This window comes from Acinonyx jubatus, chromosome B3 (assembly GCF_027475565.1).
Source record: "Acinonyx jubatus isolate Ajub_Pintada_27869175 chromosome B3, VMU_Ajub_asm_v1.0, whole genome shotgun sequence".
NCBI classification, from domain to species: domain Eukaryota; kingdom Metazoa; phylum Chordata; class Mammalia; order Carnivora; family Felidae; genus Acinonyx; species Acinonyx jubatus.
Genome location: NC_069386.1, coordinates 60,329,174 through 60,356,831, shown reverse-complemented (window position 1 = coordinate 60,356,831; position 27,658 = coordinate 60,329,174). Strand labels below are relative to the sequence as shown.

General features: G+C 41.2%; 1 protein-coding gene across 24 annotated transcripts in view; it reads left to right on the top strand.

Moving 5' to 3' along the window:
- The window catches only part of MGA (MAX dimerization protein MGA), a 166,543-nt gene that overhangs the window by 41,979 nt on the left and 96,906 nt on the right, over positions 1–27,658 (top strand). For 5 of the 24 annotated variants that reach the window (XM_053224140.1, XM_053224139.1, XM_053224135.1 and 2 more), the window contains exon 1: positions 23,223–25,359. The exons of 2 other annotated variants lie outside the window; for them this stretch is intronic. The gene's annotated coding sequence lies outside the window, so the exon portion shown is untranslated. 17 more of the 24 variants (XM_053224134.1, XM_053224137.1, XM_053224131.1 and 14 more) reach the window with 16 other exon arrangements.

Genomic DNA, 27,658 nt, shown 5'->3' with positions numbered 1-27,658 from the left:
TTTGTTGATTCATCAAGAACCAAGGTAACACTCAAAATCATTTGCCTTGATATAGTGTGATTACTTATTTATTTATTTATAAATTACTATAAATAAATAATCAATCTCTACACGCAGTGTGGGGCTTGAACTCACAATCCTAAGATCAAGAGTTGGATGCTTTACTGACTGAGCCAGCCAGGTGCCCTGTGTCTTAATCTATAGAATTTTTTTTTACGTTTTTATTTATTTTTGTCAGAGAGCAAGCAAGCGCGAGCTGGGGAGGGGCAGAGAGAGAAGGAGACACAGAATCCGAAGCAGGCTCCAGGCTCCGAGCTGTCAATACAGAGCCCGATGTGGGGCTCAAACCCATGAACCATGAGATCATGACCTGGGCCAAAGTTGGACGCCTCACCGACTGAGCCACCCAGGCGCCCCTAGAGTATATATATATATTTTTTACTGACACAGCTACCACTGTCTTCAACTCTTAGAGCTATTATTCTTGCCAAAAGGCTTGTAATCTTAAATAAATTTATTTTTATAGATGCATTTCTTTGGCTGCTACAAACATGATTTAATTAACTCACTGTTGATATAAGATGCTTTCCTTGTTTGGCTAACAAATGAGCCACTCAGAAGTTTACTTTGATTGCATCTTCATTTTTATTGTGAAGAAATTCAGCTGTGATGAGATCTACTATTTAAATTTTCTAATTTTTCTGACTGTGTTTTCCTGTGAGTTGGAAATATTGTGCTGAGTGCTTAGTCTGGTAATGTTGATGTAGATAGATTATATTCTCAGCACAGCTGTGGTGGCATTGCATGATAAACATAATGCTTTGCTATCTAATTTGATAATAAAATTATCTGTACTTCATCGTATTATGATATTTGAAGCTCACTTTTTATCTTGTTTTGACATGAAGGGTATGCTCTAGTAATGAAAAAATGGGGGCACCTGGGTGGCTCAGTTGGTTGAGCGTCCTACTCATGATTTCTGCCTGGGTAATGATCTCATGGTTCATGGGTTCAAGCCCAGTGTTGAGCTCTGTGCTGACAGTGTGGAGCCTGCTTGGGATTTCTCTTTCTCCCTCTTTCTCTTTTCCTCCCCCCTGCTCATGCGCATGAGCATGTGCTCTCTCTCTTGAGCGAGCTCTGTCTGTAAATAAACATTAAAAAAAAATGTATGGGGGCGCCTGGGTGCCTCAGTCGGTTGAGCGTCTGACTTCGGCTCAGGTCATGATCTCGGGGTCTGTGAGTTTGAGCCCCGCATTGGGCTCTCTGCTGACAGCTCAGAGCCTGGAGCCTGCTTCAGATTCTGTGTCTCTCTTTCTCTCTGCCCCTCTCCCGCTCATGCTGTGTGTGTGTGTGTGTGTGTGTGTGTGTGTGTCTCTGTCAAAAATAAATAAACATTAAAAAAAATGTATGGCAGTAAGTATAGTGCTTGGGAAGCTTTCAAGTTATAACTTCATCACTGTTATTTCTAGTAGTGTTCTGAGCAGCAGCACAAAACCATTAGAATGCCATATATGGTTTTGTAAATACAGAAGTTTGCCCTTGTAAAAGCAGCAAAGACAATATGTAAATAAATAAATGTGGCAATGTTTTAATAAAACTTTATTTATGGGCACTTAAAATTGAATTATGGGGCGCCTAGGTGGGTCAGTTAGTTAAGTGTCTGATTTCTGCTAAGGTCATGATCTCACAGTTCGTGAGTTCAAACCCCACATTGGGCTCTGTGCTGACAGCTCAGAACCTGGAGCCTGCTTCCAATTCTGTGTCTCCCTCTCTCTGCCCCTCCCCTGCTGGACTCTATCTCTCAAAAATAAATAAACATTAAAAATTTTTTTTAAGTAAAAAAAATTGAATTATAACACATTATGAAACATTCTTTTGATTTCTTTACAACCATTTAAAAATGTAAAAACATTCTTAGCTCATAGACTGAACAAAAACAGGCTCTTATTGGCCTGTGGGCTGTAACAGTTTGCCAACTTCTCCCTTAACCCAAAAGAATAAGTTTAATGGGAGGAAAATCATGCTGATGGAGTTAGGTCTCTGAGAGAAATAAATCATTCTTATCTTATTGACAATCCTTAAATCATACCATTTCAACTGGTTTATGTCAGGATTGATATCTCCTTAGAAGAGAAAAAAGAAAAGACAAAGAGATTAATAAGAGTTTATGTAGTTTAGTTTTTACTTATTTAAGAAAAAACTTGTATAATTTTGTGTTCTTAAATTTTAATTTTTAATTTAATTTTATTATTTTTTATGTTTAGTTTTGAGAGAGAGCGAGCGTGCAAGCTGGACAGGGGCAGAGACAGAGGGAGACACAGAATCCAAAGCAGGTTCCAGGCTCTGAGTTGTCAGCAGGGAGCCCAATGCGGGGTTCAAACCCACAAACTGGGAGATCATGACCTGAGCCAAAGTCATATACTTAACCCTGTGCCACCCAGGTGCCTCTGTGTTGTTTTTTTTAATGTTTATTAATTTTTTAGAGCGGGGAAGAGAGATAGCAAGTCAGGGAGGGGCAGAGAGAGAGGGAGACAGAGGATCCAAAGCAGGCTCCTCACTGACAGCAGCGAGCCCTATGTGGGGCTGGAACTCACAAACCATGAGATTATGACTTGAACCAAAGTTGGCTTCTTTACTGACTGAGCCACCCCGGGTGCCCCACAATTTTGTGTTTTTTGTTCTCTTCACCTCTTATATTTCTGAGTTTCTAATCGTAGGCTTTTTTATGTGAAAATATTATACAAATAGGAATTTTCTTTCCCCATAAGAAAAATGTTTTAAGATTTTTGACTTACTAGTAAATGTAGAATAAATTTAAAAAATGGGATGTACTTATTTTAGTTTTGTTTGTAATTTTAATTTTGACTGATTTTGCACAAGATAGAAAATGAGTAAGTGTTTATATTTGTAACTTTCAGTTTCTACAATTCTTAAATTATGAGGTTGTAGAAACTTCAGTAGAGTGGTATGAAATTGTAAGTAGATGGAGTTTATCCCCAGGGATGATTTAGGAAAACTAGGTATACTCTTATAGGTATCATACAAAATCCTTTATGAGGATTGGGTGAAAACCAAATAATACTTTGTTCCTTCTTACTGTGTGCAAGTGTGTGGTAGTGATTGTTCATTCTTTTCAAAAAAATTTTTTTAAATGTTTTTATTTTTGAGAGAGAGAGAGAGAGAGAGAGAGAGAGAGAGAGAGAGAGAGAGAGAGAAAGCGTGCATGCGCGCTTGAGCATGAGTTGGGGAGGGGCAGAGAGAGAGGGAGACACAGGATTGGAAGCAGGCTCCAGGCACTGAACTGTCAGCACAGAGCCTAATGCAGGGCTCGAACTCCCAAACCATGAGATCATGACCTGAGCTGAAGTCGGACACTCAACCCACTGAACCACCCAGGCACCCTTTTTAAAAAATTCTTTTAATGTTTATTCATTTTTGAGAGACCGAGACAGAGCACGATCAGGGGAGGGGCACAGAGAGAAAGGGAGACACAGGCTCCAGACTCTGAGCTGTCAGCACAGAACGTGATGCAGGGCTCGAACTCAAGAACTGCGAGATCATGACCTGAGCCAAAGCCAGGTGCTTAACCTACTGAGCCACCCAGGTGCCCTGGTTGTTCATTCTTTATTGTTAATTTTTAAAAATGTATTTTTGATAGACTATTACTAGCTTCACTGTTAGAGGTGCGTTAGATTAATCAACGCCTTGGAAAGATAAGAATCAGTACAAATGTGAGTTTACGTTTTGATGAAGTTAGCTGTATAAATGAAAGTGATTTTTGATTATTTTATTGATTTTTTTGGTAATAAACTTAGCAATTATATGGATTTCCTATTTTCTTGATTTTCTTAAAAGATATTTTATCTAAATTAAAAAACAAATTTTTAATGTTTATTTTTGAGACAGAGAGAGAGCATGAGCTGGGGAGGGGGATAGAGAGGGAGACACAGAATCTGAAGCAGGTTCCAGGCTCTGAGCTGTCAGCACAGAGCCCAATGTGAGGCTCGAACTTATCAACCGCAAAATCATGCCCTGAGCCGAATCGGACCCTCAACTGACTGAGCGACCCAGGTGCCCCTTATCTAAATTTTTAGTATTTTATGTTTTTATTTATTTAGTTCTCTTTATTCATAAAGAATATTTATTGCTGAAAGATGAGGTGCCCTGCTGGTTTGATTGGTGGAGCATATGACTTGGTCTTGGGGTTGTAAGTTCACACCCTAAATTAGGCATAGAGTTAACTTAAAAAAATAAAATCTTTTTTTTTTTTTAAAGAATATTTATTGCTGATAGAACTTTAAGATTATATCTAATTCATGGAAGTTTAGCAACTGAATTATTACAGGGTCCTGGTTTTTCACCAGTTGGAATTACTTTGTAAATAACTATTTCTGAAGAATTTTATATACAGGATGTTTTCTGGATAGTTTATTGTTAATGGCTTTAAACCTTTGTGAATAAAACCTTTTTCCCCCCAATTGTGCCTGTCTATTGTTAATTTTTTTTATCATGATAAGTGTACTCTGTAATCCCATCTCCTATTTCCCCATACCCCCATCCACCTCCCCTCTGTTTAACCATCCATTTGTTCTCTATAGTTAAGAGTCTCTTTCTTAGTTTGTGTCTCTTTTTTTTTGCCCTTTGCTTGTTTGCTGTGTTTCTTAAATTTCACATATGAGTGTGTTCATGGGGCATTTGTCTTTCTCTGACTTCTTTTGCTCAGCATTATACTCTCTGTCTCTGTTCATGTTGTTGCCAATGCCAAAGTTTAATTCTATTTTATGGCTGAATAATATTCCATTACTATATATACCACATTTTTATCCAGTCCTCCCTTGATAGATGCTTGGGCTCCTTCCATAGTTTGCCCATTGTAAATAATGCCGCAATAAACATAAGGGTGCCTGTATTCATTTGAATTAGTGTTTGTATATTCTTTGGGTAAATACACCCATTAGTGAGATTACTGGATCATAGGGTAGTTCTCTTTTTAATTTTTTGAGGAAACTCCATATTATTTTCCACAATGGCCACACCAATTTGCATTCCCACCAATAGTGCAATAGTTCCTTTTTCCCCACATTGTCTTCAACACTTGTTGTTTCTTGTGTTTTTTGATTTTAGCCATTCTGACAGGTATGAGGTGATATCTCACTGTCATTTGAATTTGCATTTCCCTGATGATGAGTGATATTGAGCATCTTTTCATGTGTCAGTTAGCAATCTATATATTAAAAGACTTTTTTGGGGGGAGAGATCAAACCATTTTATTGAGGGGCTTTGGGAAAAGTTTGAAGGGGAGGAGGACAGTGACATTCGATATCCTCTGCCTGGCTGGCATCTTTCCAGCTATCTATTTAGAGAGTGTGTATAAGTGGAGGAGGGGGAGACAGAGAGAGCGAGAGCAAGAGCGAGATCGAGCCTGATGCTGGGCTTGATCCCATGACCCTAGGATCATGACCTGAGCCCAAATCAAGAGTCAGACCCAGGAACCCCAAGACATTTTAAGTTTAAGTGGAGAATGGAGAAAACAACTTTAATTTTCAGGATGAATTTAAAAGACTTAAATTTAGGGTTCTGTGACAATTTTTATAAATTGTTATATATAATTGTCTTGGTTATTGTAGAAAAATATTTAAATATACGTACATCATATGATGCAAGTAAAAGACACAGTTGTTGCTCTGTACATCAACTTAGAGTGGTGATTTTTTTAAAAATTTATTTTTTGATAGAATAAGCAGGGGTGGGGCAGAGAGAGGGGGAGAGAGAATCCCAAGCAGGCTGCACACTGTCAGTACAGAGCCTGATGGGGGGCTCAAACTCAAGAACTGTGAGATCATGACCTGAGCAGAAATCAAGAGTTGGACGCTTAACCTACTGAGCCACCCAGGCTGCCCTGGAGTAGTGAGTTTTGAAGACTCTTAACTTTCTTTTCTGTTTTTTTTTAAATGTTTGTTTATTTTTGAGAGACTACAAGTGAGAAGGGGCAGAGAGAAGGGGACAGAGGATAGGAAGCAGGCTCTGTGCTGACAGCAGCGAGTCCGATGTGGGGCTGGAAGTCACGAACTGTGAGATCATGACCTTAGCCAAAGTCTGATGCTCAACCAACTGAGCCACCCAGGCACCCCTAGAGTGGTGATTTTTGACGAATCTTGACTTTTCAGTCTGTTGTGCTAAGTTTTCTAGTGCAAAATCTTTCTTGAGACTAATCCTTTTTTTTTTTTTTTTTTGTATTTATTTTTGTGAGAGTACAATGGGGAGGGAGCTGGGGAGGGACAGAGGATCTTAAGCCTGCTCTGTGCTGACAGGCTGATAGCAGCGAGACTGATGTGGGGCTTGAACTCACAAACCATGAGATCACCACCTGAGATTCACCCGACTGAGCCATCCAGGTGCCCCTTAGACTGATCTTTTTAAAAGTTTATTTTATGTAGTTGCTTTAAAAATACAGTACGTGACTCGGGGCACCTGGGTGGCTCAGTTGGTTGAGCGTCCGACTTTGGCTCAGGTCACGATCTCGCGGTTCGTGAGTTCGAGCCCCACGTCGGGCTCTGGGCTGATGGCTGGGAGCCTGGAGCCTGCTTCCGGTTCTGTGTCTCCTTCTCTTTCTGCCCCTCCCCCGTTCATGCTCTGTCTCTCTCTGTCCCAAAGGTAAATAAACGTTAAAAAAAAAAAAAATTTAAAAATACAGTACGTGACTAATATTTTTAAAGTTATAAGTTAGTTTGTTAAGAATTAAACAAGGGCACTTGGGTGGCTCAGTCAGTTAAATGTCTGATTTCATTCAGCTCAGGTCATGATCTTGTGGTCTGTGGGTTTGAGCCCCTCATTGGGTTCTGTGCTGACAGCTCGGAGCTTGGAGCCTGCTTCAGATTCTCTCTGACCACCCCCCCCCCCCCCGACTTGTGCTCTGTCGCTCTCAAAAATAAACATTAAAAAAAATTTTGTTTTAAAGAATTAAACAATGGATGGAGTACCTAGGTGGCACAGTTAAGTGACTGATTCTTGAATTTGGCTTAGGTCATGATCCCAGGATTGTGGGATTGAGCCCATGTGGGGTCCATGCTGAGGGTGCAGCCTGCTTAAGATTCTCTCTCTTAAAAAAAAAAAAAAACAAAAATTAAACAGTGGCTAACAGTTATTGGGGACATCTAGCTGGCTTCGTCAGTAGAGTATGCAACTCTTGATTTTGGTTGCCTAGTGTTGGGTATAGAAATTACTAAAAAATAATTAAAAAAAGCAACAATGGCTAAGTTATAGAATGAATGTTCTGTGTGGCACAGGTACCTTGCTCTCTGCTTTAAATTGATTTACACTTTATTTAATCCTCTTAATAGGTCTTTGATGTAGGAACTGTTGTGTTATTTCCATTTTAAATATGATAAAACTGGGCACCTGGCTGGCTCAGTGAGAAGAACATGCAACTCTTGATCTCAGGGTTGTAGGTTTGAGCCCCACGTTGGGTATAGAAATTACTTAAAATCCTTAAATAGTTTTTTTTAATGTTTATTTATTTTTTGAGAGAGAGACAGAGACAGAGTGTGAGTGAGGGAGGGGCAGAAAGAGAAGGAGACAGAATTCCAAGCAGGCTCCAGGCTCTGAGCTGTCAGCACAGAGCCTGATGTGGGGCTCGAGCTCAAGAACAACAAGATCATGACCTCAGCTGAAGTTGGATGCCTAACTGACTGAGCTAGCCAGGCACGCCTAAGTAGTTTTTTTTTCAAATGTTTATTTATTTTTGAGAGGATTACTTCCAATTTTTAAAAGAAAATAAAGATGAGAGTTGCGTTGGTGGCTCAATTGGTTGAGTGTCTGATTTTGGCTCAGGTCATGATCACAAGGTTCGTGGGTTCAAACCCCACGTCGGGCTTTGCGCAGACAGCTTCCAGTCTGCTTTGGATTCTGTATCTCCCTCTCTCTGCCCCTCCCCACTTGCACATGCTCCTGCTTTCTCTCTCTCTCTCTCAAAAATACACATTAAAACAAAAAGATGCAAAACTGAGGCACCAATAAATTAAGGAATTTGCTTAAGTCACACAATCAGGAGTGGTAGAATTGGGATTCACTGGGACTCCAGAATCTTTGTTCTTAACCACTTCATGGAACTGCTTTGGTGTGTCTGCTGTTATCCTTCTTTTTAAAGCTTTAATCCCTTAAAATGTACATTTCAGAAATCCTACTCAGAGAAATACCGTTACTCTTTGGAGTCTTGGTGTTTCTTCTGTTATTATTGCTCAACCTTATCTGTCTACCCTCCCATCACTTCTCCTCTTTTTCCAGTAGTGAGAATTAGTATAGATCAAGGGTAAATAAAACTAGTGAAATAGGGAAGCCAGGGGTCGTATTAGTTTTGGCTCTTAAGGAAAAAAGTATAAAAAGTTTTACATATATATAATTACTGAAAACATTAACTTAAAGATAAATGTCTAATTATCAGAGACACTTCCAAACAACTAATAAGCAGAAACAAAAGGCCAGGACCCTTAAATAACCTACTTTATATAAACACCAATCTTTTCTCCCCTGTTGTTAGGTGGTGAACATTTTAGCAAGTTAGTGTCATATTGTGTCATTCCAGGTTACTGGAAAATTACTTCAGTAATCTGTGTGTGTACATTGGTTAGGGTTGTATTTTTCATGTTGAATCACAAAAAAGTTTGAGAAATACGTATATAGTGTATATAATACCAAATTTATTTTTTAATTTTCAGAGTTCCTTGCAGACTCTCTTCCTGTACACTTTAGTTCTTTAGGTTTGTTAATCTCATTTGATGAGCTTCAGGTAAAAATATGTTGATGTTTTCCAGATTTACTTTTTTGCTAGCCCCTCTTCTCTTTCAGCTCTGGTGGTTCTTAACCGTTTTTGGGGGGAGGTCATACACTCCTTGGAAAATCTTAAAATCTTAATGGACTCGCTCTAGAAGATTGTTACCATACATACATTACACAAAATTCTCACAATTTTGGGAGTTTTGTAAGACATCCTCCCCTCAGATCATTTATGGATTGATTAGAGTGCCACCTCCAGATGAGCTCTCTGAACAATTTAATATAGTTCTTCCAAATACATCAATGATTTCCTAGTCTATATCTTCATATGTGTCTCTCCAGAGCACTAGACCCTGATATCCATTTACTTACTGGTAATCTGGATGTCCCTTGCATACTCTAATTTGTTCATGGGCTATTTTTATTTACTTATTTTTTACTGAAGTTTAGTTGATACACAATGTTACATTAGTTTCAGGTGTACAACTAGTGATTGGACAAGTTTATACGTTATGCTGTGCTCACCACAAGTGAGCACCAACTGTAGTCATAGAATTCTATTATAATACCATTGAGCATGTACTGTATGCCATACCTTTTATTCTGGTGACTGATTCCATAACAGTAAGGAACAGTTATTCCATAACTGCAAACCTGTCTTTCTCACTCTGCACTATTCTAGTTTTATTTATTTTTATTTGAGAGAGAACATGAGCAGGAGAGAGAAAGAGAAAAATCGTAAGCAGTCTCCAATGGAGGGTTCATTGCCATGAACCTGGGATCATGACTTGAGCCCAAATCAAGAGTCAGACACTCAACTGATTGAGCGACCCAGGCCCCCACTACTTTTTATTTTAATCCACGAAACTATGTGTAGTTCCCTTGAACACATTCTTACTCTTTGAGACATTCTTTCCTCCCTAGCTTCTGTGAGGCTACTCTCACCTATTTTTTTCTTATTTCTGTAACATCTTCTCTTCCTCCTCCCTTGATTCTACTTAAAAAAATTTTTTTTGTTGTTAATGTTGGGAGCGCCTGGGTGGCTCAGTTGTTTAAGTGTTGGACTTCAGCTCAGGTCGTGATCTCACGGTTTGTGAGTTTGAGCCCCGTGTCGGGCTCTTTGCTGACAGTTCAGAGCCTAGAGCCTGCTTCGGATTCTGTGTCTCCCTGTCTCTGCCCCTGCCCCTGCCCCGCTTGCTTGCTCTCTCTCTCTCTCTCTCTCTCAAAAATAAACATTAAACATAAACATTAAAAGAAAATGTTTATTTATTTATTAAAAAAAATTTTTTTTTTTCAACGTTTATTTATTTTTGGGACAGAGAGAGACAGAGCATGAACGGGGGAGGGGCAGAGAGAGAGGGAGACACAGAATCGGAAACAGGCTCCAGGCTCTGAGCCATCAGCCCAGAGCCCGACGCGGGGCTCGAACTCACAGACCGCGAGATCGTGACCTGGCTGAAGTCGGACGCTTAACCGACTGTGCCACCCAGGCGCCCCGAAAATGTTTATTTTTGAGAGAGAGAGAGTGAGCGAGCAGGGGAGGGATAGAGAGAGAGAGAGAGTCCAAAGCAGGCTCCATGTCTTGAGCTGTCAGCACAGAGCGGATGCGGGGCTCGAACTCACAAACCTTGAGATCATGACCTGAGCCAAAGTCAGATGGGTAACCAATTAAGCCACCCAGGTGCCCCCTCTTTGATTTTGCTTATACTGCTTATCCTCTAAATGTTTATTTTCCCAGGAATCTGACCTTAACCCTTTGAGCTTTTTTCACTATATCCATTTTGGACGAACTTTTCCAAATCCCTGGCTTCACTTACTCCCTAAAACTTTGTATATAACTAAAGTTCACACCTTTACTATCAAATACCTATTAGACATTTCCACTCAGATCAGTGGTTCCTAAATACTTGGGGAATTACATATCTCTTTAAGAATTGGATTAAAGAGGGGCTTCTGGGTGGCTCATTCAGTTAAGCATCCAACTTCGGCTCAGGTCTTGATCTCTCTGTTCCCCAGTCAAGCCCCACGTCAGGCTCTGTGCTGACAGCTCAGAGTTTGGAGCCTGTTTCAGATTCTGTGTCTCCCTCTCTGCCCCTCCTGACTTATACTCGGTCTCTCTCTCTCTCTCTAAAATAAATAAACATTAAAAAAGAATTAAAAAGAATTAAAGATAGATCTTTCTCCCCAGAGAAGTACACACGTACCCCAAATTTTGCATACCAGTTTGGGATGTTCATATCCCTCGCCAGAGCTCCTCCTTGGACTCTGTAGATATTTGTGGTCTCCTAATTAATTTTTAGAAATGTTTGTTTATTTTTGAGAGAAAGATGAAGTGCGAGCAGGGGAGGAGCAGAGAGAGGGAGATACAGAATTCAAAACAGGCTTCAAGCTCTGAGTTGTCAGTACAGAGTCGGATGTGGGGCTGGAAATCATGAGCCAGGAGATCATGACCTGAGCTGAAGTTGGGCGCATTAACAGACTGAGCCACTCAGGTGCTCCTGTGGTCTTCTAATTAAGTTGTGACCTAAGATGGTCCTAAGCTGCCTTAAATTCAGCATGTCCAACATTGACACAATCATCATTGCCTCTAGCTCATTTTATTCTTATCCCTCTCACATATGCCTCTAAATATAATCATTTGGCTTTTAATTATGTACTAATTTATTCATTCTGCAAATATGTGAATGCTTTATATCTAACACAGGGTCTTATTTTTTATTTTTTAATTTTTATTTTTAATTTTATTTTTTATTTTTAAAAATTTACATCCAAATTGGCATATAGTGCAACAATGATTTCAGGAGTAGATTCCTTAATGCCCTTTACCCATTTAGCCCATTCCCCCCCACAACCCCTCCAGTAACCCTTAGTTTGTTCTCCATATTTATGAGTGTCTTCTGTTTTGTCCCCCTCCCTGTTTTTATATTATTTTTGTTTCCCTTCTCTTATGTTCATCTGTTTTGTCTCTTAAAGTCCTCATATGAGTGAAGTCATATGATATTTGTCCTTCTCTGACTGACTCATTTTGCTTAGCATAATACCCTCCATTTCCATCCATGTAGTTGCAAATGGCAAGATTTCATTCTTTTTGATTGCTGAGTAATACTCCATTGTATATATATACCACATCTTCTTATCCATTCATCCATCGATGGACATTTGGACTCTTTCCATACTTTGGCTATTGTTGATAGTGCTGCTATCAACATGGGGGTGCATGTGTCCCTTCAAAACAGCACACCTGTATCCCATGGATAAATGCCTAGTAGTACAATTGCTGGGTCATAGGGTAGGTATATTTTTAGTTTTTTTGAGGAACCTCCATACTGTTTTCCAGAGTGGCTGCACCAGCTTATGTTCCCCTGAGTATATAGTGTTGAACAAAACAGACATAATCTGTTTTCTCAAAGCTTACTCTATAGCCTAGTGATTAAAAGCATGAACTTTCGGGGATGCCTGGATGGCTCAGTCGGTTGGGCATACGACTCTTGATTTTGGCTTGGGTTACGATCCCAGGGTCGTGGGATCAAGCCCTGAGTTTGGCTCTGTGCTGAGCATGGAACCTGCTTGAGATTCTTCCTCTCTTTCCCTCTGTCCCTCTCCCTTGCCCATATGTTCTTTCTAAATTAAAAAAAATAAAAGCGTGAACTTTGGGTTCAAACTATGACTCCTTAGTGCTTTATGACTAACAGTAAATTATTTAATCTGTCTATACCTCAGTTTTATCTCTGAAATTAGGATAATAGTAGTGCCTGCTTCATTGGTTGTTAGTATTAAATGATTTAATATGTGTAAAATGCACAGTAAATGTTAGCTTTTATTATTTGTGGAGGAGATAGACATTAAATGATCCTAAATATATATATTGATGAAGGTCCTGAAGTAACAGAACAGGGTACTGTGAGAGAGAATTTAGATTTGGGGGTAGGGATACCATTGCTACAAAAGTTGGATTTAGACAGACCTGAAAGATGAATTGATGTTAACTAGGTAAAGATTTGTGGAGATTAGAAGCATTTCAGGTAAAAGAAAACGTGGTGCGAAGGCCCGAGGTAGTAAAGTGTTTGGAGTATTTGATAAATAGAAGGTTATTGTACGTGAAGTAAGGTAAATTAGGGGGAGAAAGATGTGAATACAGAGATCTGTAGTCCATGTTACAGAGTTTGGATTTTACTCTGAATGAAATGAGAAGCTAGTGGAAGCTTATGAATGGCAGAGACAGCATGAACTGATTTATCTTCAGAAAAGGTCACTTGATGCTGTGTGGAGAATGGATTAGAGAAGAGCTAGAATGAATGCCTAGAGATCAAGTTAAGAGTCCATTGGGTGGGGGAAAGAGTCTGTTGCAGTAGTCCAGGTAAAAGCTGTTGACATTTAGGACTAGGGTGGCAGCAATGGAGGTGGAGTGAAACATTTGGATTAGAAAAAATTTTTAAAAAATTTTTCTGTTAAGTTTGTTTATTTATTTAGACATGAGCAGGGGAGGGGCAGAGAGAGGGAGAGAGAGAAAATCCCAAGCAGGCTCTGCACCATCAGCACGGAGCCCAGTGTGGGGTTCGAACCCTGAAACCGTGAGAACATTACCTGAGCTGAAATCAAGAGTTGATTGCTTAACTGACTGAGCCACTCAGGTGCCTTGGTCTACATCATCTTAAGCAGTGGCCACAGGTAATTTTCTTAAAACACATGAGTTTGAGTATGTCCTATATCTTCTTATAATCCTTCTTATAATCCTTTTCCTATAAAATGAAGTTCCCAACTCTTGATTGCTAGGTGTACTGTATAAATAGGCTTCCCTTTGCCTTTTCTAGTCCTTATAGCTTTGCTTCTCTACAGATCATGGGCATTTTTAATTGTAGCCATATTACAGTAATTGTGCTTCCTGAATGTGTTTCCTCTCTAGTTCCTCTGTCTTCACTTAGGCTGCTTTCTGTCTCAAATGCTTTTCTTCTATACCTACCTTGCATGTCCTCTTTCATGCCTTACTAATTTCTACTCATTTTTACTTTCTTAGAATTCTTCTCTAACTTCCTCAGTCTAATTTAGCTGCCCTGTTTTTGTGTTTTCATTGTACCCTGGGCAGAGAGCCATATTTACTAATAGGATTCTTTGTTTTGCTTTAGTTTTTGTTTATTGATGATTTGTTATAGGAGTATTGGGTTTCTGATAATTAATTGCAAGCTCTTGAGAGTAGGAAAGTCTGTCTTTGTGTTCTAAGATCTATACATGATGAATGCTCAATAAATGTTTGACTTGAGGAATTAGTGAATATTCTGGTCTTTTATATAGCGTGCCTTTGTACAAATTGTTCTCTGTTTAGAATGCCTTTTCCTTTGCTTTGTCACCTTCTGCACATCCTTTAACACTAAACCTTACTTGATACCTCGGTGACAGTTCCTCCTTCCACCATGCTTCTATTCTATAGTTTTTCTTTTCAGTACCCTGATAAATATTTGACAGTACAGAGTAAAGATCAAATGTCCATTGATAGATGAATGAATAAAGAAGATATAGTGTATATATGTGTGCACACACACACACAAACATACACATGGAATATTACTCAGCTATAAAAAGAATCAAATCTTGTCATTTACAACAACATGTCTGGACCTAGAGGTTTAATGCTGAGTAAAGTAAGTCACTTAGAGAAAGACGAATAAATATGATTTCACTCATATTTGGAATGTAAGAAACAAAACAAATGAGCAAACAGGAAAAAAAAAGAGCCAAACCTAGACTTTTTATTAAAAAAAAAAAAAACCACAACTTTTGTTTTTGAGAGAGTTCAGGAGGGGTAGAGAGAGAGGAGAGAGACAGAATCCCAAGCAGGGTCTGCATTGCCAGCCTCGAGCCTGAAGTGGGGCTCGAATTCATGAACTGTGAGATTATGACCTGAGCCAAAAATCAAGAGTCAGACATTCAACCGACTGAGCCACCCAGGTGCACCAAAACAGACTCTTTAAAAAAAAAAAATTGTTTTTTTTAATGTTTATTCTTGAGACAGAGACAGAGTGTGAACAGGGGAGGGGCAGAGAGAGAGGGAGAAACAGAATCTGAAACAGGCTCCAGGCTCTGAGCTGTCAGCACAGAGCCCGACACGGGGCTCAAACCCACAAACTGTGAGATCATGACTGGAGCCGAAGTCGGATGCTTAACCAACTGAGCCACCCAGGCTCCCCCAAAACAGACTCTTCATACAGAGAACAACCTGGTGGTTGCCAGAGGGGAGGTGTGTGGGAGGATGAGTGAAAGAGATAAAGGAGATTAATAGTACATTTATCTTGATGAGCACTGAGAAATGTATATAGAATTGTTGAATCATTATTATTGTTTGCCTGACACTAATGTAGCATTACACGTTGATTATACTTGAATAAAAAAAAAATGTTTGAGTGAATGTATGTATATCACGAGCATCATGTAGTTGTAGATTGAATAAATATTTCCTAAGTGTCCGATTGCATTTCACAGTGTAGGTTACTGCTACATGGTACTAATCTTACCTGTTGCATTGACTTGTACTTTGGTGTTTTATACAGGCAGTCCTATCTCCAAATTCTGGATAATTTTTACAGTTCTTTATTTACTGACTGTGTAGATGTTACCTGCCATGCTTCCTTTTCTCTCTCATTAACTTTATTTTTACTTTATGACCCGCCTCAAAAGTCCACTCTTTGTAACCTTCCTAGATTCCCTAGGTTGTGTGTGTTCCTACAGTATTTCTAGAAGGCTTTTTCCAAACTGCTAACAACAGTATTGCAATGTGATCATAGTGTGTCTTTATCTAGAACTTGAGCTTCTTGAAGGGACTTATTTTTATTCATTCCTTTAATCCTTGTTCAGTGCCCAGTTGGTGCTTAACAAATATTTATTAAGCTGATTGTATCCTTATTTATTTTATTTGTGCTTAGATAACCCAGAGAATGTTGGGTAGGACTAAGTCTTGGGATGAAAAATCTTGTCTCTGTGTAATTTCTATGATTCATGGTCTATATGCAGTAAAACCTTGGTTTGTGACATAATTCATTCTGGAAACATGCTTGTAATCCAAAGCACTTGTGTATCAAAGTGAATTTCCCCATAAGAAATAACAAAAACTCAGATGATTTGTTTCAGAACCCAAAAATAGTCCTATAAAAATGATTATGATACTGAAAATACAAAATATAAAGAAAAATAAATTAACCTGCACATACCTTTGAAAACCCTCATGGCTGCTGTGAGGGAGACAAGAGAGAGGAGGGTTACTGTGGAGCATGACTTTAACTATCACTGCTATCGGCTCAATGGAGTCTTTTTTTTTTCTTGCAGCTTAAACAAGGAACCTGTCCAGTGACACTTGCTTTTGCCTCATTTTGAGGATTTCATGGAAATGTGACATTGCATTGTCATTAAACAGACACATTGCTCGCACTGCTACAGTCTTACTCAGGTGGTGCTTTTTTATTCAGGTGGTGCTTTTCTACAAAATTTTGTACCATTTCTCACATTTTACACATCTCCCTAATCTCATTTGAAGTGAGGGTTTCCTCCGCCTTTTTCTCCTCCTCCTCTGCAGATGAGATTCAGACATAGACTTCTTAAAATCTTGCAATTTCGGCTACTCGCATAATACCTTATTCCTACTTCTTGATGATTTCTTCCTTAAGCTCCATTGTAATCAACTCCTTACCGCCTTTTCAACCTGTTTCTGCCTGGGGGCCATTGTATACGCTTGCACAGATGTTGATCACAGTACAGTGTTAATAAACTTGTCATATACTGTATTTAATGTAACTGGCAATAAGACAGCAGAGGAAAGGGTCTCTGTCTGCAGGCAGCCTGACCTAGACTGAAGCAAAGCATTCCCAAGCTTACTCTTGTATGGAAAAGCAAAGGACTGTCCATAGGTGCTTTGAAGCGACAAAAAATACACTAGTGGCAGTTGTGAGCACCCCTTCTAATGTCCCGAAAAATCTGAATTCTGTCAGACACTGCGGCGTGAGACTGAGCATCCGAGCATGGGAGATGATCACCTGCAACCCCTCAGAGAGAGAGAGAGAGAGAGAGAGAGAGAGAGAGAGAGAGAGGAGAGAAAGAGAGAACCATTGGTTCAGTTGTGATCATATGACACTTGGTATTGTGTACTACTCGTATTGCAAGTCACTGCTCATTTTTCAAGTTAAAATTTATTAGAAATGTTTGCTCATCTTGCAGAACACTTGCAGAACCAGTTACTTCCAATCCAAGATTTTACTGTATAAGTAATTTGGATAATGTATTCAAGGTGCTTGAATAATCTTTATATTCTCTATTTCAATACAGCTTTCTCCTCTTCTTTAACAGGTGTTCCCTGCCCTCCAGTGGTTATATCATTGCTAACATTTTTTAATAAACATAAAGGTTATAAAATCCTTTTACGGTGTTTATTTTTAAGTCATATTGAAAATCCCATTAGGTTTAATTTTCAGGTCAAACAATGCAACCCCCGCCCCCACCGTTTTCCCATATTCTGATATGCCTAAAGCCCAACTTAAACTAAGTATAGCTTAACCTGCTTATTCTTTTGCCACAATGAGCCACTATGTGTCTCACAGTTTATTTTTTTATTTTTGAGAGAGCATGGAGAGGAGAGACAGAGAGGGAGGGAGATGCAGAATCCAAAGCAGGCTCCAGTCTTCACACTGTCAGTGCAGAGACCAACTCCGGGCTTGAACTCATGAACCCCAACATCATGACCTGAGCCGAAGTCGGACATTTAACTGACTGAGCCACCCAGGTGCCCCGGTATCCCACAGTTTTGATGTATGTAGTGATTAGTTGGGAAGTTCACTCAGTCTGACCTTGGTTCTTGGTTTCACTACATTGTTCTCATGTAGCTATGACAATGTTCTAGTATCTTGCTCCCATGCAGAAACTATCATCTTGTTTTCAGAAACAATGTCCCTCCCCCCCCCCCCCCCACCGCCTCCCCAGCACACACTCACAGTAGCTTGCTAATCGTGTGGCTATTCTTTAGTGTGGATTGCTGTATCTCCTGGCTAACATCCTTTTCTTTTCTGTTACTGATGAGGAGAGGCTGACTCTTAATTTATTGGTAAGGTGACTTATACCCCATCCTATGCCTTTTGTAGGTTATTTTTTCTCAGAAGACTAAATCTTAGCTACCTAGGGACCCTGATGGCCAGCAGTTATTTCTAAATACTTGCTGCATAGTTTTCAATAGTATATCATGAAATAAAGACAATGTAGTAAATTTTTCATGTATCTAAATTATTAAAAACAAAAGATTTTTTATGAGCTGTACTTCCTAGATTTTTGGTCTTAAAATACCCATTATTTTAAGAAAGAATGGTAATAGTAGGTAGGATACTTTGTAGCATAAAAATTTCGGTAGTTGATGGTCAACTAAACATTTTTTTTTTAAGTTTATTTATTTTGAGAGAGCACCATGTGTACCTGCACACGTGCTCATGACCGGGGGAGGGGGAGAGACAGGGTAGTGTGGAGCCCCATGGACTGACAGTAGAGAGCCTGATGTGGGGCTCCATATCATGAACTGTGACCTGAGCCAAAACTAAAAGTCTGAAACTTAACTGACTGAGCCACCCAGGCTCCCCAACTAAATCTTTTTTGAGGGGAAATTTACTGATCTGTAATGTCCCAGGAGTCTAGGAACTGCTGTGTTGACCATAGATCACTTCTCTGAAGCATTATGGTCTTTTATGTAAAGTAAGTATGGCTTCTTTTACATGCATTTGCAGACAGTTTTTCAGTGATTTTTTCTGTCATAGGCTTCTTTATTTTTGCCTGATTCCAGCTGTGAAATTTACTTGCTGTCTCTCAGTCCTCTTTGGCCAGTAGTTCTACTTTCTGTTTTTGTAAGTTCTCATGTGTGTTTTAAATCTCCATGCAGCTCTAAGCTTAGGTAAATTTCTTCCTGTTTTTCCTTTTATGCTTTCCTAGATAAGATGTTTCTTTTAAGGGCTTAGTAGTACGTAGACATCTTTTATTGTTTATATTTCTTTTAGGTCCATTCTTTTTTATTTTGTAATTCATCTGAAACTAGCTTCTTTTTTTAAAGTTTATTTTGAGAGAGAGAGCATGTGTGCATGCATGTGGGAGTGGGGGAGGGACAGAGAAAGAGATGGGGAGAGAGAATCTTAAGTAAGCTCTGCACTGTTAGTGCAGGGCCCAGCTCGCAGCTAGAACCCATGGACCCTGAGATCATGATCTGAGCCGAAATCAAAAGTAGAGGCTTAGCTGACTGAGCCATTCAGATGCCCCTGAAACTAGCTTCTTAAACTTCATTTATGTTAACGATTTCTGACATTTTTCTTTTAGGTCTTAGTTAAACAAATTCACTTTTACTAAGGTATCCTTAAAATTTTTTTTAATGTTTCTTTTTGAGAGAGAGAAAGAGAGCACAAGTAGGGGAGGGGCAGAGAGAGAGAGAGGGAGAGAGGATCTGAAGTGGCCACTGTGCTAATGGCAGAGCCTGATGGGGGGGCCAAACCGCAAGATCTTGGAGGTTAAGACAAGTTTTCTGAGGTGACCTAGCTTAGGCATGAAGGGTGGGTAAATAGCAGTTAGGTTTGAGGCATCTGGGAAGATCTTAGCAGAGGGTGAAGAACATGATTATATGGGCTTAAGATATGAGGCAGCAAGGGGCAATGGCATTTCTTGATGAAACTGAGCTGAAGTCCGACACTTAACTGAATGAGCTACCCAGGTGCCTCACCAAGGTATTCTTTATTTTATTTATTTAATCAAAAAAATTTTTAACATTGTTGAGAGAGGAGAGAGAGAGAGAGAGAGAGAGAGAGAGAGAGACAGAATATGAGCATGGGAGGGGCAGAGAGAGGGGGAGAAGACAGAGAATCTGAAACAGGTTCCAGGCTCTGAGCTGTCAGCACACAGCCTGATGTGGGGGTCGAACTCACAAACGAGATCATGACCTGAGCTGAAGTCGGATGCTTTAACTGACTGAGCCACCCAGGTGCCCCTCCAAGGTATTCTTTATTTCTGAAGATATTTACTGTTTTTTTTTCTTGTAGATGAGTATATACAGATGGCAGTCTTTGTTACAACTTGTTGCTTTTATTATCAGATGGTAAATTATAGAATCAAAATGTTTCTTCCATTGCAAAGAATTTGCCTTTGTTGGTTTTCTGAGTAATAGTCATTTGAACACCATTCGGGCAAAAAACAGTCAATAAGTAATTAGACTTTCCTAGGAAAATATTCTTATCTCCAAGTATCTGTCAAAAATATCCATTTCTCTAAGGAGAAATAGTTTGTGGTGAGAGTCAGTGATACTAGTTTTGTTGTTATTATTTTGGTACTAGTTTTTTCTAATTACAACTGTACCCCTTTGGAAAACATTGGTCAAAGCAGAATATTGTTTTCATATATAACATGAGTATGGTTAAATGATATATTATGATCCTGTTTTCCAGACCCTAAATTGTTGGACATTCAGTCAGTATTTGATACTTGCACGGAAAACTGGGACCTGTGGTTACATATTCATTAATTCAACAGATAATATGTGTTTGCTGTTTCAGGCATTGTTAGGTACTGGAATAGAGTTGATCTAACAGTCTAGTGGGCAAGACATTAATTAATACATAGTTTTAAAAATAGTTAGATTTGTGGTAGGTGCTAAAAGAAATATAAGGTACTGTGAAAGCATGTTACAGGGAGACCACCTCTGATCTTGGAGGTTAAGAAAAGTTTTCTGAGGAGGTGACCTAGCTTAGGCATGAAGGGTGGGTAAATAGCAGTTAGGGTTGAAGCATCTGGGAAGATCTTAGCAGAGGGTGAAGAACATGATTATGTGGGCTTAAGGTATGAGGCAGCAAGGGGAAATGGCATTTCTTAATGAATGCTGATAACATTCTGTCACATTTCTATTCTCTTTTACATCCTTTTTTTTTTTTTAAACATTTTTATTTTGAGGGACAGAGAGAGACAGAGTGCGAGCAGGGGAGGGGCAGAGAGAGAGAGGGAGACACGCAATCTGAAGTAGGCTCCAGGCTTTGAGCTGTCAGCACAGGGTCTGATGTGAGACTCGAACCCACCAACTGTGAGATCATGACCTGAGGCGAAGTCGGATGGTCAACCAACCGAGCCACCCCGGCGCCCCTATCCTCTTCTACATCCTTAACGTCTCTCATCATTTTTTAAAACATGCTTTTCATCACATTACTATGCTGGTTAAGAAAGTTTTAAAGCTTTTTATTTAGTACATTGTTAGCTCCTTGAAGGCAGGATTTTTGCCACTTTAAAACAAAATTTTTGTTTTAATGTTTATTTTTGAGAGAGAGAGAGTGAGTGAGTGAGTGGGAGAGGAGCAGAGAGAGAGGGAGACACAGAATCCAAAGCAGGCTCCAGGCTCAGCGCAGGGCTCATACTCATGAACAGTGAGATCATGGCCTGAGCTGAAGTCGGGATGTTTACCCTTTTGAGCCACCTAGGCGCCCCACTTTTTGCCACTTTTAATTCCTTAGTCCAGGTTTCAGATATTGGAGCTAATCATATTTTGCCCCTAGATAGGAGTTGGTTTTAGTTGCAGTGCTAAATGGTAGGCAAGGATGGGGTTGTGTGTAAGCTAGTATGATTCTCTTTTTTTTTCCCTTGTGCCTACTACACAAGTTTATTGCTAGTGGAGGAATTTTTTTGTAAAAAGCCATTTTTGTAAACTAGTCTGTATGTAGCTGGTTTTTATTGTGTTAAGATACTGTAAATAAGACTACAACCCAGGGATTTTGGGGTATGTGTGGGTGATGGTTTGGTCTAAAGATTTAAGATGCTCAAGACTGAAGATTTTAGGCATTTTGAGAGAAGTATGTCACTAGCAGATACTGGAACTGAGTAAGTTGGATCTGAATAGATTGGATAAGGAATATAGTTTGTTATTTTTTAAAGTGGATCCTGTTAAGTTGTGCCGACTCTTCAGAGTTCTGGTTTACACATCTGAACGGTGCATGAAATGCTAGTCTTTCCTCTATCCTCAGCATATACAAGGCATTCAAATACTTGAATAGGAAAAATGTACATGTAAGTGGAATAGGGCCTTTGTGTTTATAGAGCAATCTCGGATCAAATTTGTGTTTATATTCCATGCATTCTCTGTCCCTATTTCCCTTAATATTTAGTAAAATATCTTTGAAAGCTCAACCAAGGGAAACCAAGGGAAAGATTTTTATATTAGGCTGGATGAACAAGGGTGAGCTATGATAACTGAAATGAGAGAATTTCTTTTTTTTAATTAAAAAAAATTATTTTAGGGGTGCCTGGGTGGCTCAGTCGGTTGAGTGTCCGACTTCGGCTCAGGTCATGATCTCACAGTTTGTGAGTTCGAGCCCACGTTGGGCTCTCTGCTGACAGCTCTGAGCCTGGAGCCTGCCTTGGATTCTGTGTCTTCTCTCTCTGCCCCTCCCCAACTTGTGCTCTCGCTATGTCTCTCAAAAAATAAATAAATTTAAAAAATTAAAAATTAAAAAAAATTATTTTAGAGGGAAAGCACCAGAGCAGGGCGGGGGTGGGGTGGGGGTGGGGAGTGGGGAGAGAGAGAATCTCAAACAAGCTCCACACTGTAAATGAATAGGCTGACTGGAGGCTGGATCTAATGAACCATGAGATCATGACCTGAACTGAGTTGGATGCTTAACCAAGTGAGCCACCCAGGTGCCTGAAATGAGAGAATTTTCATAGCAAGGTGAAACTCTGGAGTGTCAGCTTTAGCAGTTACTTAGCTTGGCACTCTAAACACTTGGGTTATATAAAAATGCCCTTTAAAGGAAGAAGTTCTTTTTGTTGTTGTTGTTGTATTTTGAGAGACATTGCTCATGTGAGGGAGGGGCAGAGAAAGCAGGAAAGAGTGAATCTCAAGCAGGGTCTTCACTGCCAGTACAGAGCCTGATGTGGGGGCTCATTACCATGAACCATGAGATCATGTGCTGAGCCGAAATCAAGAATTGGACACTTAACCAACTGAGCTGCCCAGGCACCCCAAAAGAAGTTCTTATATATATCTATCTATCCAAAGAATACAACCAAGGACCCAAGTTTGAGAAACACTGCCTTAAAAGTTGAGTTTAGCCGTTTTAAGAAGGTACTTGAAAAAGCAAACCAAGAAGTGGTTACTTGGTACTAGCATGTTAAACCAAAAATGGGCCACTGAAATGGTGTGCAGTATCATTTTTAAACTAAATGAAAACAACATAAGTTCTCAGATTTTTTTTTAATGTTTATTCATTTATTGAGTGAAAAAGTGCATGTGCTCATGAGCAGGGAAGGGGCAGAGAGAGAGGGAGGGGGAGAGAGAATCCCAAGTAGGCTCCTTGCTAAAAGTGAGATCATGACCTGAGCCAAAATCAAGAGTCAGATGGTTAACCGACTGAGCTACTCAGGCACCTGCTCCCCTGTTTTTTTTTTTTTTTAAGTTTGAGAGAGAGTGTGTGAGCATAAACATGTGCACATGAGCAGGGGAGGGCAGTGAGAGGAAAGAGAAAACTCCAGGCAGGTTCCATGCTCAGTGCAGACCCTGATGTGGGGCTCAATCCTACAACCTTGTGATCATGACCTGCACTGAGGTCAGGAGTCGGTTGCTTAATCAACTGAGCCACCCAGGCACCCCTCAGATTCTTGATGGTACATCTCTAGACCTTTACAGGTTAGGCAGACCCTACTTTGAAAAAACTATGGGTAGTTTTATCTTTTCCACTAGGAGATCCAGTGCTGAATCTTCAAAATATGCTGGTGGTTTGAAAAGGTCTGGCATTTCATAATGTTTGCTTGTTGTAGGGAGGAAGAAAATCTCCACTTTCCCTGTCTCCCAAGATGTTCCTGAGATTCTCCAATGAGTGATACCACTTATGTTAACTTGTCTCTTTTGGGATGTAACTACCAGTGCATATAGTTGTTAACCAGTAATCAGTCATTTACATCTTAGAATCAGATGCTTTAATGCTAAGTCAATATATTTTATTTGACTTTAATTTTGTATGAGGAAACCTTAGACCCTTGAGAGGAAGGTATTCTTGGAAGAAGTGGGAGATTCTGACAAGGCAGGAAAAGAGGTTTTTGGGGTCAGGGAAGAGGAGTAAGGTGTCAAAGAAACTGGCACTTTTCACTTTTGCCTAGGATCTTGCATATTATTCATTTGTTGTGCTCATGATGCTGTTGACAATGCCTGAATGGGGATTTCAGAGGATCTTCAGAAGCCTGTAATCTTTAGCCTACACATTTTCCAGTCCATACTAATTCCAGAAGTTTCTTCCTATGGTGCAGCAGAGGGAGTGCCCAATGAAGAGAAAAAAGACCCTTCTTCCTAATATGCCTGGAGTCCAGCTCTGATCAGTCCTGTTGGGATAAGCCTCTTCCTTTTGGCTCCTTTCTTTCAAATCCCTCATTCTTCTTCATAGTGTTTTGTATTAAGTCATCTAGCAATTAATACGTTCCCAATTCTTGCTAATTCTTCTAAGAGTGAAAGAATAGTTTGGAAATACGGACCACAATTTCTACTCTTAACTACGGACTTCTATTTTGCCTCTTCTAAGTTTAAACAACTCTCCCTTTTTACTTGAGTGTTAGCAGCTCAGAAGAAAGAGTGGCTGATAAGGGGTAGGGAAGAAAAAATAATTTTTGAAGTTTGGGAGAAATACTGTTCCTTAATTATTAGTTCAGCAGTGGCCTGACATAATATTCAGTAGTGTTCCCTTTGCACTTCATAGCTTAAATATCTTGAACAAACAAAAACTGAAAACACAGGATCAAGGCATGAAAGCTTAATCTGTGTTGCAAAATTCTTGTTTCCACCTTTTACTGTTTTATTAGGACAGCTTTCATCTTTAGATCAGGCAAGTTAGTGGCAACTCTTCTTCCTTTCCCATTTGGTAACGGAGTTTTCGGTCTCCTTCCTACTTTCCTAGTGTTCTTCGGTCGTGGATATTGCAGACTCAACCACCCCCGTTTCGGTCTTTTCTTCAAGGTTTCCCGACGGTCTGGCGCTATCCAAACCTGCAGCACATTGGGGAGGACGATCACGGATTCTTTTGATGAGCTCGGGAAGCCCCCCGGGGCTGTGGAGTCAGATGTGGGTGGGGCTGGGTGCGGCAGGGGCGGGGCCGCCGAGGAGCCCGAGGGAAACGGTGGAGGGCACTTTTTTGAGAAAGCCCGCGGGCGCAGGTTTCACGGTTTTCACGAAGTCTTCGTGTGTGAGGCTGAGGGAATTGGGGTGCCTTCTTCCTCCCTCGCCTTTCTTGATTCTGGAAGCTTCATTAGGCTTTTATCGGTTTCTGGGACCCGGAAAACCAGCGGCTTCAGCTCCAGGGGCGGGTCCCAAGGGTCTTGTCGCTGCTCCGGGGCCGTTTGGCCTCCTGGTGTTGGGGGAGGGGCGAGGGAGGTGCTGCTCGCGCCTCCTTTTGCGCTTGCGCGGTGGGCTCTGAGCGGGTAGGAGCGCGTGCGCGGTGACGTGGACGTCCGGTGCGCGCGCAGGCTCTTCAGCTGGAGCGGACACACGGTGTGCGAACCGAACAGAATAACCCGCCCCCAGCGGGATGTGAAGGACTACGGGTGAGGCCGGCCACGCCCCGCACGGTAACTCTCGGGCCTGGGTGGAGGGCGTCCTTTTACTACTGGCCCGATTGGAGTTTTTCGAGAGTTTGAAGCGCTTGTGGATTTGAACAGCGTGAGAAGCGTTCCTTGTGCGATCTTCGCACGCCCCAGCCAGGCCCGGCCTTGCGCGGGGCGCCGTTGGCGCGCGCCTGTGGCCCCCTGAGCGAGGCTGCGCATGTCACCTCGCGCGCGTCCCCGGCCTCACTTCCGCGTCGCGCAGCAAACTCACTGGTAACATCGACGCCAGAGAGAGCGGCCACGAGGCGGGCGGGGTGAGAAGCGCCCTTGGCGCGGCCCTGCCCTCGCGTGCGTGGGGTGCCGCACCGCATGGTACGCTCCGCATGGTACGCTCCGCATGATGACTTTCAGCGCGGCGCGGGGCTTTAGGTCGAGAGCTCTGCTTGTGCGCTTTGCATTTTAGAGCTCAGGTCTCGGGGTTCAAAAAACTCTGAGGGAAACGGTGCTGACATCGCTTTTTAAGGAGCTGTGTGCAGCTTTTTGACACCTGTGTAAACGTCTCTTTAGCTTGTAATTTCCGGGCAAGTTTGAGGCAGGACCGCGCGTGAGTTTAGTAAGGAAGGCGAGGAAGTGAGCCGTACGGGAGTGGGAACTCGGTAAACAAAGACCGGTGGCTACTAAGTGCAGAAATGAGGGCGGGGAAAACAGGTGGGAAGAGCAGGTGTTATTTTCCTTTTTCCTCCGTGGGCAGCCTTTGGTTAGTTCTCTGTTTATGAGGTTTCCCGCGTTTGTTAAATTGTCAAGTAGGTGTCTGCTCTCAGTGGTAGGTGGGTCTGGGATATAACTAAGTTTATTTGAGCGCTAGTAACCAAAGTTGAGGGACGTGTGTACGAAGAGTATGGAGAAGTTAGAGATCATTTCATACCGGATTAAGAATGGAAAATGGTAATGTCTTTGAAGATTTTTGCTTTGCTTTGGGAACCCCGGGGATGCCTCCTTCTGGGGAGGGTGCAAGAAGGGGGGATGAGGGAGGTCTCAAAGGAGGGGGTGATTGATGGCAGAATGCGAGTGACCAAAGTACACCTTCTTCTGAGGGAAGACCACACTCCCAGGGTTCGCCTCGCCGAAGCAGACACGTGGATGAAGAGAACTCTCGCGCCCACCCGCGCGCCACCAGTGGGTGTTGTAAAGCTTCTCAGGCTTCTGCGGTGTAATCCCTGGCAAATACTGCCTGTTCTGCCTCTTCTTTTTGGGCACGACGCCGCGGCTAGGCTGCAGGGAAAGTGCCTGGAGGCGGCGTGACGACTGCTGGGAAGGGGGCTGGCCCGAGAGGGCCGGGTGGCTGGTTCTGTAGTCTCCACGGTAACAGAATGCGACTGGATCCCGCGGAGCGTTCGGCAGGTTCCGGCCGGCGGCACGTGATCTGTCGGGACTCTTCTCCGGAAGAGCTTTCCTTGCGGCATTTTTTCACGTGGTTGTCGGCCAGCTGGCCTCTGCAGTTAAAAAGCGGTGATTGTGGGCCCTTGATAGTCGACGGCGACTGCTCTTCCTGGGGACTGGCAGGAGCCCTTTTCACTTACAAGGGTATGGGGTCAGTGTTGGTGTTTCTTCCAAATGTGGTTATGTTTCCAGCGGTTATGTGGGTAGAGTGGGTTGAGTTCAGCTAACAGAAAACACATGTTTAAGACGAGTAAACTCAGTGCCCTGGGTACTCAGAGCAGGGTGGCTGTTTGATACTATCCGTTTCTGCCATAAAAGTTCTTCAAATTCTGCTTATGTAACTGCTGGGACCTGAGAACTTGCTAACCCTTTGTTGTTAAAGGACCATTCTTAGGAATAGAAAATGTTCCTGTAGTTAGTATTAACTAATGGTATTTGGGGAGAGAAGGAAGGGGGCATACTCTTAGGCACATACAGTTCTTGCCTTAACACCAAAGCATTTCAGGTAGTATTTGCGATTTCCTTTACAGGGCTGTGGTAATGATAAAATGCCCAGGATGTTGTTTGGTCTGGAGTAAGTTCTTACTAATGAGATAACTATTAAAATCAACCTAATGGTGAAGAATTGGTGGTTGGCTATTTTACTGTTTTTGCCACCATTTGCTGTCATTTTTTTTAAAGTAATGGTATTTTGATTGGGTGTTATTTGGGTGGGGGGAGTGGGGTGGGGCAGGGAGCAGTACTTGAATCATTGAATTGGGTAACTACCTAATGAACTGTTGTATTTTGTAAGTTGCAGGAGGGTCATGGCTCTTGTAGTTAAACATTTCCCCAAGAGGTCACTGGTGAAAAGACGTTTAGGGTAGGGACTCTGAAATTGTAA